Below are 12,044 nucleotides of genomic sequence, written 5' to 3' on the forward strand. Positions count from 1 at the left end.
TTGTTGCGTTGGGAGGGTGGGATTCAAGGGCAGTGGAGTGGAAAGTGGAGGAGATGCACTGGAGAGCATAGTTGACCAGATGGAAAAGGAAATGGCGGTCATTGAAAAAGGAAACCATCTGGGATTTTCTCGGATGCTGCCTGACCTGCTGTGCTTTTCCAGCACCACACTCCCGACTCAAGTCAGGATGCTGTACGACTTGGAGGGGAACTTGCCGGTGGTGCTGTTGTGTAATGACGCTGAGTGAAAGTATTGCCATCGTCAGAGATCCTCCAGAAAATTGTGATACAAGGGAATTTAAAATGAATGTGAAATGGCTGCTGCCCTTGTCCTTACCAGTGGCAATGAATGTGAGTTTGGAAGATCTGTGGCTGTAGGGAACCACAAAAACACAATTACCATAATCAATTACTCTGTAAAAAAGATTGAAGTTTTAAAATATTTGATGCAAGCATGAGAGTACAGACAACGGTGATTAAATATTTCCATAAATGTAATAATTTCAATGTTACAAGAGAGGTAGGGGTAAGATTGAAAAGTCTTAACCATAGGGGTTAAATGTTTAGTGACAAAGATGGGAATTGTGGAGATAAGTTTATTTCCTGAAATTTTCAATGAAGAAGTTATACAGAACTGGCGTGGGGGATTAGAGGGATGAGGTAAACTTTACGATTCTCTATAATTACAGGTTTATGAAAGAACAGCAAACTAATCTTTTCTCACTTCATGCTTCCCCTCCTGTGTTTGGAAAATTCACTGTTGAGTTGGACAGATTAAGGTTAAGCAAACGGGTTAGAATATATTGTTACTGTCTAAGAAACAATTCAAATGGGATTCTCAGTCCAATTATGTTATTGCATAATAACTATTTTGGCTTAAAAAATATATATTAGTGGTTGGTTAGAATGATGGCTGGAAGGGATACACAGCTAAAGAATTAGGATTCAATAACATACTAAAGTATTAACGATTAAAATCTGGAGAATTGTAGTCCCGAGTGGAAAGTAGCTAAACCGCGCGTAAGATAGAACAGGTCACATATAAACTACATATCCACTGCTGTTCGATGACTGTATTTATAAATGGATTATACCTATGTCATCCACTTACAGGAACCTTAGGGAACATTCGTCCAGCAGAGCTGTTCCTACACCATCAGCGGCTGCAAATCCTGTCGATTTATAACAGCCTTGACCAAACACCAGACAGCCAAATTAAAGGATATAGCTGGAGTAAACGCCTGTGTTTACCAGAATGGTTTAATATCGGTCGAATTAAATGACCACACGCTGTGAGAGGCGTTGCATTTTAGCGCCGCTACGAGAAACGCCAAAAGGTTGTAGTGTAAGCGGGGAGATGCTGAAATGTTCCAGGGGATGAAATGCAGAGTGAATGTGTAACAGCGGAGCCTGTGCCCACTTCATCAAAACTGGCGAGCAGACGCCACTTCCTGTCGGCCACAAACATTGCAGTGGGAGGGGGAATAAAAAGACAGTCCTTGTACATATATACATATATCCGCAGCACCGCAGTCTTCAGAGCACATCCAGGGTGACAGATGAGAGGACACCTTTGTTCTCTTCTTTCAGCCGGGCCCCTCGGAAAGATCCGCACAGTTGATGTGAATCCTATGGTGAGACTGTGAGTACCTGGGAATGTGATTTCTCGTCAAAACATGGTGATTTCACCGATTGCACCTGCAAGTGTTTGTCGGATTGCAGGATTTGCCCTGTTTGAGCTTTCTAGGTTAGCAGCATATTGAGTGATAATAATCATTTCGTGGAAGGGTTGTGAAGTCTCCACTTATTATCCATAAGCGCATAGACCTTGTAAACGGTTTGCAGCAGAGGAAATCCTGCATTAAATGTTGTATTGGCTAGGGAAATCTAAATGACCTTCTTTGACCAATTTTTTGCATATCCGTAGATGTTTTGATCAAAGTCGTTCCGTTTTGTCGAAATCAACGTGCAAGAAGAATGAATAAGTCAGCATTTAGAAATCTCTTAACCATAACTTCACTAGGGAAGAGAAGAGGTTGTTTTAATTTAAAATATACTTTGGCAATTTTTAGTGATATTTTTAAAACTCTAGTTAGGCGGAGCTATGGACGTAAAGAAAGTTGTTGAAGATGCTCAGTGTTTGTGCAATAAAATGGTGTATTCTGTTCACAAATGCTTGTGTTGTGAACTACAGCCGCTGAACATTAACATGCGGTTCAATCAATAATTCATCTTTCCAAACGGTAGGTGACCCATGTCGACTCCTGCAACGCCTGTTGTTAATATCTTCATCCTAACGCGTGTCTTTAATCGCAGAATAAATATTCTGAATAAATACATGCGCCATGACATGCCATTATTTGGGGTTTAATAGCGGAATTGTCACCATTCGGCGCGTGTATTTTGGTTTGTTTGGAGAGCCGGTGGACGGGAACACTGCAGAACACGATTCGCCCGGTGATTCTGAGGTGTCAACACCGACAATAAGGCGCAAGACGAAAATTGAAAACAAAATATTTCGCCAAAGTCCCCACTGAGACCCACCTCCCCACTTCACCTCGCATCACTACCAGTGAGCTCAATGCAGAATGAAAAGCGGCTGTCTGTGTGTGCCTATGTTCGGAAAGAGATTCATGACACCCAAGCTACCGGGCAAAACCTTACACTCCGCCAAAACTGCTCAAGGCACCATTCCGAATTGCTGCTGAGGGTGGTCGGCGAAGAAACAATGCGAACAGAAATGGGCTATTTGTCAATTATCTTTGAGTTAGCCTCTAGGAACTGTCTGTCTTTAGTTTTATGTTTCTTGATCAGCGAAAGTGACCGAGATTGATACCATAACATGTTACAATGTAAACGTGACTATTTAACGCAAGACAAATAGAATCAAATGGATGGGGAGAACTTTCCCCGTTAAGAAAAAGTTAAACAATACAAATTGAGATTGTGCATAAACACAATGTTATACAGTATTCGTTATAGTTTGAGTAGACACAGGGGAACGATTGTTTTCTTAAAGGTCTACAGGTCAAGTTACAACCTACCCACCTTTGGGATAGTAAACTGTACATTCACATATCTGCTCCCATTCCAGTCGTTATGTTAAAGAGATTTTCTCTGAAGTAGCCATGTCTATAGATTCTAGTGAGATAGAGTTGTAGACGTATACAGCACAGAAACAAACCCTTCGGTCCAACTCGTCCATGCGGACCAGATAACCCACTCCAATCTAGTCCCACCTGCCAGCACCCGGCCCATATCCCTCCAAATCCTTCCTATTCATAGCCCCATCCAGATGCCTTTTAAATGTTGCAATTGTACCAATCTCCCCCACTTCCTCTGGCAGCTCATTCCATATACGTACCACCCTCTGTGTGAAAAAGTTGCCCCTCAGGTCTCTTTTATATCTTTCCCCTCTCACCCTAAACCTACACCCTCTAGATCTGAACTCCCCGACCCCAGGAAAAAGGCTTTGTCTATTTACCCTATCCATGCCCCTCATTATTTTATAAACCTCTACAAGGTCATCCCTCAGCCTCCAACACTAAAAAGAAAACAGCTAGGAGAAAGTGAGGTCTGCAGATGCTGGAGATCAGTGTCAAGAGTGTAGTGCTGGCATCCAAGGAGCAGGAGAATCAACGTTTCAGGCATAAGCCCTTCCCTTCTTGACTCCAGGGGAAAACAGCCCCAGTCTATTCAACCTCTCCCTATAGCTCAAATCCTCCAACCCTGGCAACATCCTTGTAAATCTTTTCTGAACCCTTTCAAGTTTCACAACATCCTTCCATTAGGAAGGAGACCAGAATTGCATGCAATATTCCAAAAGTGGCCTAACCAATGTCCTGTACAGCCGCAACATGACCTCCCAACTCCTGTACTCAATACTCTGACCAATAAAGGAAAGCATATCTATCCTATCTACCTGCGACTTTACTTTCAAGGAGCTATGAACCTGCACTCAAAGGTCTCTTTGTTCAGCAACACTCCCTAGGACCTTACCATTAAGTGTATAAGTCCTGCTAAGATTTGCTTTCCCAAAATGCAGCGCCTCACATTTATCTGAATTAAACACTATCTGCCGCTTCTCAGCCCATTGGGCCATCTGATCAAGATTCCTTGTAAACTGAGGTAACTTTCTTCGCTGTCCACTACACCTCCAATTTTGGTGTGATCTGCAAACTTACTAACTATACCTCCTATGTTCATATCCAAATCATTTGTATAAATGATTAAAGTGGTGGACTGAGCACCGATCCTTGTGCACTCCACTGGTCACAGGCCTCCAGTCTGTAAAACAACCCTCCGCCACAACCCTCTGTCTTCTACCTTTGAGCCAATTCTGTATCCAAATGGCTAGTTCTCCCTGTATTTTATGAGATCTAACCTTGCTAACCAGTTTCCCATGCGGAACCTTGTTGAATGCCTTACTGAAGTCCATCTAGATCACATCTAATGCTCTGCCTTCAAAAGATCAGAGATAGTTTAAAATGGAAATTTAAGATCATTTGCAGCTTCAGATTTCTAGGGTTAATCACTTAATTTAAATTTTTAAATTTATGCTACTTAATGTTAAAAATGCTTGTTAAAGTGGCATTATAATTATAATAGTAATGGTAATACAAAAATGTTTGGTGCAGTTTAATACAATGCTTGCCTTATCCACCCTTACCTCGACAGTAATCATTTCATCCTACGAAAAATTGATACCTATTTGATAATGAATGTATGTAACTTTAATTTTAAATATTGTAAATAAAAATCTGGACATTTTCACCTAACATATGCTTAAATACTTCCCTTAGCTTGTTGTACCCATGACATTCAATCTATTCAGGACATACAATCTACATTATACAAAACACATCCTGTTCTTGAGAGAAAACTATTTCTGAGGTCTCTTTTTCAGCCAAATGAGGTCTAGGGCTATAACAATTGCCCTTCAGTACCCATATTTCAGCCATGACATGTTTCGAGTCAAACTTGGTTATGTCACCTACTTTTTAAAATTTACTTATTCATGGGATATGGGTCCACTGGCTATGCCACCATTTATTGCCCATCCCTAATTGCTCTTGAGAAGAAAATGGTGTGCTGTTTTCTTGAACCATTGCATTCCATTTAGTCTTGATGCACCCATAATATTGTTTGCACAGGAGTTCCAAGATATTGTTTTAGTGACAATGGAAGAACAGCAATATAATTCCACGTCATGATAATGTGTGGCTTGCAGGTGAACATGCAGAAGATGGTGTTTTCACACATCCGGTACTCTTGTCCTTTTAGATGGTAAATGTCATAGGTTTGATGGTGCTGTTCAATGACCCTTGACGAGTTATTACAAGTTGTTACAATATGTAGATAGGCCAACTAGAGGGGAGGCCATTTTGGATTGGCAATGAATCAGGTGTCAGATCTCTCGGTTAGAGAGCATTTTAGTGATAGTGATCACAACTCCCTGGCATTTACTATCGTCATTGAGAGGGATAGGAGGAGGCAGAATCAGCAAAATATTTAATTGGGGGAAGGGAAATTACAACGCTATTAGGCAGGAACTGGAGCATAAATTGGGAACAGATATTCTCAGGGAATGCACGACAGAAATGTGGAGGCTGTTTAGGGAGCACTTGCTGATAGTGCTGGGTAGGTTTGTCCCACTGAGGCAAGGAGGGATGGTAGAGTGAAGGAACCTTGGATGACAAGGGATGTTGAACATCTAGTCAAGAGGAAGAAGAAAGCTTACTTAAGGTTGAGGAAGCAAGGATTAGACAGGGCTCTCGAAGGTTGCAAGGTAGCCAGGAAGGAACTGAAGAATGGACTTAGAAGAGCGAGAAGGGGAATATGAAAAGGTCTTTACATGTAGGATTAAGAAAAACCCAAAGGTGTTCTACACTTATATGAGGAACAAAAGGATGTGGGTAGGGCTGATCAGGGATAATGGAGGGAACTTATGTCTGGAGTCCGACAAGGAAGGAAGGTCATTAATGAATACTTTGCTTCAGTGTTCACTCATGAGAGGGACCTTGTCATTTGTGAGGAAAGCATGAAACAGGCTGATACGCTCAAACAAGTTGATGTTAAGAAGGAGGATGTGCTGGAAGTTTTGAAAAACATGAGGATAGATAATTCTCCTGGACCAGAGGGAATAAAACCAAGGTTGCTACAGGAAGCGAGGGAACAGATTGCTACACCTTTGGTGATAATCTTTGAGTCATCGCTGTCCACTGGAGTAGTACCAGATGATTGGAGGGTGGCATATGTTATTCCCTTATTCAAGAAAGAGAATTAGGGATAACCCTGGGAATTACAGACCAGTCAGTCTTATGTCAGTGGTGGGCAAATAATTGGACAGGATTCTGAGAGACAAGATTTATGATTATTTGTAAAAGCATAGCTTGATTAGAGATAGTCATCCTGGCTTTGTGAGGGGCAGGTCATGCCTCATAAGCCGCCTTGAATTCTTTGAGGATGTGACAAAACACGTTGATGAAGGTAGAGCGGTGGAGGTGGTGCACATGGATTCTATCAAGGTGTCTAATTAGGTTCCCCATGGTAGACCCATTCAGAAAGTAAAGAGCCATTGGATACAGGGAAATTTGGTTGTCTGGATACAGAATTGGCTGGTCCATAGAAGACAGAGGGTGGTAGTTGATGAAAAGTATTCAGCCTGGAGCTCGGTGACCAGTGGTGTTCCGCAGGGATCTATTCTGGGACCTCGGCCATTTGTGATTTTTATAAGTGACTTGGATAAGGAAGTGGAAGGGTGGGTCAGTAACTTTGCTGATGACACAAAGGTTGGTGGATTGTGGATAGTGTGGAGAGCTGTTGTAGGTTGCAGTGGGACATTAACAGAATGCAGAGTTGGACTGAGAAGTAGCAGATGGAGTTCAACCTGGAAAAGTGTGAAGTGATTCATTAGGAAGGTCAAATTTGAATGCAGATCACAGGGTTAAAGGCAGGATGCTTAGCAGTGTGGATAAACAGAGGGATCTTGGAGTCCACGTCCATAGATTCCTTAAAATTGCCACTCAAGTTGATAGCGTTGAAAAGAAGGCATATGGTCTGTTGGCTTTCATTAGCAGGGGGATTGAGTTTCAAAGTTGTGAGGTTATGCTGCAGGTATATAAAGCCCTGGTTAGACCACACTTGGAATATTGTGTTCAGTTCTGGTTGCATCATTATCGGAAGGATGTGGAAGCTCTAGAGATGGTGCAGAGGGGTTTTGCCAGGATGCTTCCTGGACTGGAGGGCCAGTCTTATGAAGAAAGGTTGAGGGAGCTAGGGCTTTTCTCATTGGAGCGGAAAAGGATGAAAGGTGACTTCATAGAGGTGTACAAGATGATGGGAGGCACAGATAGAGAGAATAGTCAGAGACTTTTTTTCCAGGGTGGAAGTGGCTATCATGCATAATTTTGCTGTGATTGGAGGAAGGTTTAGGGGAGATGTCAGAGGTAGATTCTTTACACAGAAAGTGGTGGGCATATGGAATGCACTGCCAGCGGTGGTAGTGGAGTCAGATACGTTAGGGACATGTAAATGATACTTGGATAAGCACCTGGATGATAATAAAATGTAGGGAATGTAGGTTAGTTTGGCGTTAGAGTAGGATAAAAAGTTGGCAAAACATCAAGGGCTGAAGGGCCTGTAGTGTGCTGTACTGTTTCATTTTCTTTGTATGTTAAAACACCATGTACATGGAGAGGGTGAATGTTGAAAATGGTGGGTGAGGTTCCAATCAAAAGGGCTGCTCTGTCCTGGTTGGTGTGAACTGGCATTAAATGTGGACAGACTTTGTAGAGTTACCCGTTGCAGGATTCCTAGCCCCTGACCTGCTCTTGCAGCTGCAGTACTCACATGGCTACTCCTGTTCAATTTTTGGCGAATGCTAGCCCTCACGATATTAATAATGGAGGATTCAGTGATGGTAATGTCATGGATTGTCAAGGGGTAATCATTAGAATTCTTATTGCTTAAAGTGGCCATTGCTTGACACTTGTGTGGTATGAAGGCTACTTGCTTGTAGATGGGTAGACAGGTTTTGAGGATATGGAAAGTGAGTTACTCACTACAGAATTCCAAGTACTTTTCTATCCACAGTATTTACATGCCTGGTCCAGTTCAATTTCTGGTCAATGGTAATCCTTTGGTTATTGATAATGGGGATTCATTGATGATTATGCTCTGGAATGTCAAGGGAACATAGATTATTTCTTGTTGAAGATGGTCATTGTCAATTGTATGACATAAGTTCTGTTTATCACATGTCAATGTTGACCGACTGTTGTCCTGTTCTTTCTGTATAAGGACAGAGACTGCTTCAGTTTCTGATGATTTGCAAATTGCACGAACCTGTGCAACCATCAGTAAACACCCTGACCTCTAACCTTATGATGAGAGAAGGCCATTGATAAAGCTGCTGGAGGTGCTTGGGTCTGAGACATTACCCTGAGGAATTCCTACAGAGATGTCCAATTCAGGGTACTTGTGGCTGAACAGATTATCATCTTGTCTTACATCCAGCAGACTTTCCTTTTCCACAACATTGTTCATATTTATATGCTGGAACCAATTTGTTTTGATTTAATCTGAGATTAAAGAAGAACACTTTACAGGGACAGTTGGTGAGCCTAATTGGCAACCACCCCATTCCTGCATCATCCCCACCTTGGCTTCCATCACATCCATACCTGTTCCCTTATCCATACCACTACTTGTAGCATGGGAAATAGAGAGAAGTCTCTTAATCCAATAAAGTGAACGATTTGGAAATTACACCACTGTAAATAGAAAGGGAATTGATTTTCTTCAAGTATAGTGGGGCATTATATGTATTAGTTAACATGTAATGGATAGTTTTGATAATGCATAAAGAAGCACATAATTGGACACTTAGACAATACAGATAGGTGTACCCAAAGGCAACATGAATTTATGAAAGGTAAGTACTGTTTGACCAACCTATTGCAGCCTTTTGAAGACATAGCTAGTATAATAGTATATTCACAATATATATCAGCATTTTGGATGAGGACATTAAAAATTTTGTTTCCAAGTTTGTTGGCAACATAAAACAAGGTGGAATTATGAGTGGTAAGAAGAAATAAAAAGACTTCAAGGTAACTCAGATTATTTGAATGAGGTGTTAAATGCATGACAGATGTAGGATAACATGGATAGGAAAACAGAATGGTGGAGTATTGTTTAATTGGTGCTAGGTTGGGAAATGTTCTTGTACAAAGGGACCTTGTAACCTTGTTCACCAATCACTGAAGGTTGAGAACATTGCCCTTCATTGCAATTGAGTTTGACTACAGGAGCAAAGACATCTTGCTGCAGCAGTACCTTGACAAGTCCACAGATGGAGTATTATGAGCAGTTAGGATCTCCTTATCTAAGAAAGAATATACTTACCTTAGAGGGATTGCAATGAATGCTCACCAGATTGATTCCTGTGATGGGAGTTTATTAGATGAGGAGAGATTGGGCTGACTCAGCTTGTACTCACTGGTGTTTTAAAATATGAGAGAGTTCTATAGACTGGTTGCATTGATACTGTTTCTCCTGCAAGGCTTCCAGAACATAGGGTCATGGTCTCAGTATGAGTAGGCCATTTTGGACTGAGTAAAAGTTTCTTTACTCAGAGGATGGTGGGACTGTGGAATTTCCTATCACAGAATGTTGGGGAGTCCAAGTCATTGAGTATGTTTAAGAAATAAATAGATTTCAGGAAACTAAAGGTGTAAGGGTTATGGAGAGAGTGGGTGTGTGACGTTAAGACAAAAGATCAACCAATTATCATGTGAATGGCAGAGTGGGCTTGATGAGCGTCATGGTCCAATTCTGTTAATATTTTCTATGTTTCTATGTATTGAACATTCTAGAAAATTATATTTTGGATTCTTTTCAGAGAACCACAAGAATTCTTATTCTTCACCACAATAAACAAATCACAAGTATTCTGGATATTGGCTACTATATAATTTGGTTTCTCCCTCATTCCAATCACCAATATCCCCATGCATTGTTGCTTAAAGAAGATTACTAAAATGTAATGATAAGGGAGAGGGAAAGAGTTCAAAGTGACCATGATTGGTGCGATCCTGGTGGGTTTCTGCTAACAGTTCGATGTTCTGTAAAATGTTTCAATCTTTGTACCCTTAAGGTAGGAACAAACTTGGCAGCAAAACTTTGTAGTGAATTGACTTAATTGGACAAATAGAAATCAAGTTTAGTAATTTCCAAGACAAACAATACTCACGTGCTTGGTTGATAATTTATAGTTTAACCTCCGCTGTTAAAATTGGACAATAGATTCCACAACTTCCTCTCTCTATTGTGCTCTCTCTCTCTCTCGTGAGCGCTCTTGCACTATTATTATTTGGTTGAAAAATGTTGTGATTTTTATTTAGAAAGACGTTGTTGTTCAGTTGAATTGATTTACTTCATAATGACTTAATGTTCTGACAAACACAGGTCCCAAGTTGTTTTGTATTCAGCTAGTTTCAGATCACAGTGAGCTTATGTTTTGTTAACCAAACCAAAAAGAAAGCTTAGCTCTTTCTCTTTCTCTGTCTGTCTCTCTTTCTCTCTCTCTCTGGATGATTTTTTTTATTGTCTAGCACAAAAAAAGCAAATTGCAGGTATCTTATATTCTAGCTGCTACATAATTAGCTTCTCCTTCAGTCTCATGTACCTTTAGTCTCATGTACGAGGATATTGTCCTTGTTCAAAATATGAATAGCTGGATGCATCTAACTTTATTTGTTTATGTCGATAATATATTTTCTAACTCAATGTCTTTCCATGATATAGTTCTTATTTGGTAGAAAGGGATAAGAAAATCTTTGGTGATTGTTCCACTTTCGAAGACAGCAAGTTGTTTATAACTTAACACACACTTGCAGAACCCCTTTTCTAATTTATCCACTTGACTATCCTACAAATAATGTCTGTAAAGTATAAGGTTAGATATTCATTTCTTATAAGAATTAGATTTTTAAAAATAGTATTATTTTATTTAGTTTGTTTTATTATTAGTAACCAAATAATTTTGCAATCTTTGTAGAATTGGAAAATTCCATGGCCATTTATGATAATTGGAAATTATTTTGATATTTCATGTTAACAAATGTAGTTCATTGGGAAATTGCTACTTGCAAATTTACACAATTTATTTGGATTTGGATGTTTCTATATGACTTATGAGTTTGCAATATTGGAAAATAGATCACAGTAATTCATTAGCATTCAAAATAAATTTTTATCATACGATTTTAAACAAGGTAATATATTCATTAAAAACAAGCTTATTTGAACAAGATATCAGAAATTTCCAAAAGCAACACAGACATCAGCTTTTTGAAAAAGCTGTTGGATAGGAAGGCAATCACATTGAGAGTTAATGCTGTTCTAATTCAGTGAATGCCATGACAAAAATGCTTTTTTCATGAATTCTGAAGCAAAGCTGTATAGAAGGTAAGAGTCCCACCACTTGAAAGCTGGCTTTTATCCAAGATAATAAAAGCTGCAAATGCAGGGGGTAGGGAGCACTTCAAAGTAGCCAGTGAATGACCCAGAAACAGAAAAAATACAAAGTAATAGAACAATTACCAATACAAAAAACATAATCCAATATCTGTATTTCAGGTTTTGTATTTTGTTAATTTGCATAGTTGAAACTGGCAAACCTTCTAACTAGCATCATTGTTATTTGGTTGAAAATCATTGTGATTTTTATTTTGAAAGACATTGTTGTTTAGTTTAACTGACTTACTTCATTATCACTAATGTTCTGACAAACACATGTCCCAAGTTATTTGGTATTCAAATCGCTTCAGATCACAGTGAACTTACACTTTGTTAATTAAATGAGAGAGGAAGCTTAGCTCTTCAAAGCTACACTAAGGAGGGAGTAGTGTGGGTGTAGGGGATGGCAGAATGGGCTAGTTAAAATATGTCTTTGTACCAGACCCTGAAATAGAATGAATTTAGATGGTCATAACACACTCTACAAAAAAAGGTAGTTGATATTTTATAGCAATTTATATA

The 12,044-nt window shown here is 39.8% G+C and overlaps 1 protein-coding gene across 1 annotated transcript in view; it reads left to right on the plus strand.

Moving 5' to 3' along the window:
- Nucleotides 1-1,578: 1,578 nt before the first annotated feature.
- LOC122546605 (4-galactosyl-N-acetylglucosaminide 3-alpha-L-fucosyltransferase 9-like) overlaps nt 1,579-12,044 on the plus strand; it is a 133,417-nt gene continuing 122,951 nt past the window's right edge. Inside the window, exon 1 of the mRNA XM_043685287.2 lies at nt 1,579-1,641. The gene's annotated coding sequence lies outside the window, so the exon portion shown is untranslated. The remainder of the gene's footprint in view (nt 1,642-12,044) is intronic.

This window comes from Chiloscyllium plagiosum, unplaced genomic scaffold (assembly GCF_037043375.1).
Source record: "Chiloscyllium plagiosum isolate Xiang-an unplaced genomic scaffold, Cpla_swu_hap1 HiC_scaffold_3, whole genome shotgun sequence".
Taxonomy (NCBI): domain Eukaryota; kingdom Metazoa; phylum Chordata; class Chondrichthyes; order Orectolobiformes; family Hemiscylliidae; genus Chiloscyllium; species Chiloscyllium plagiosum.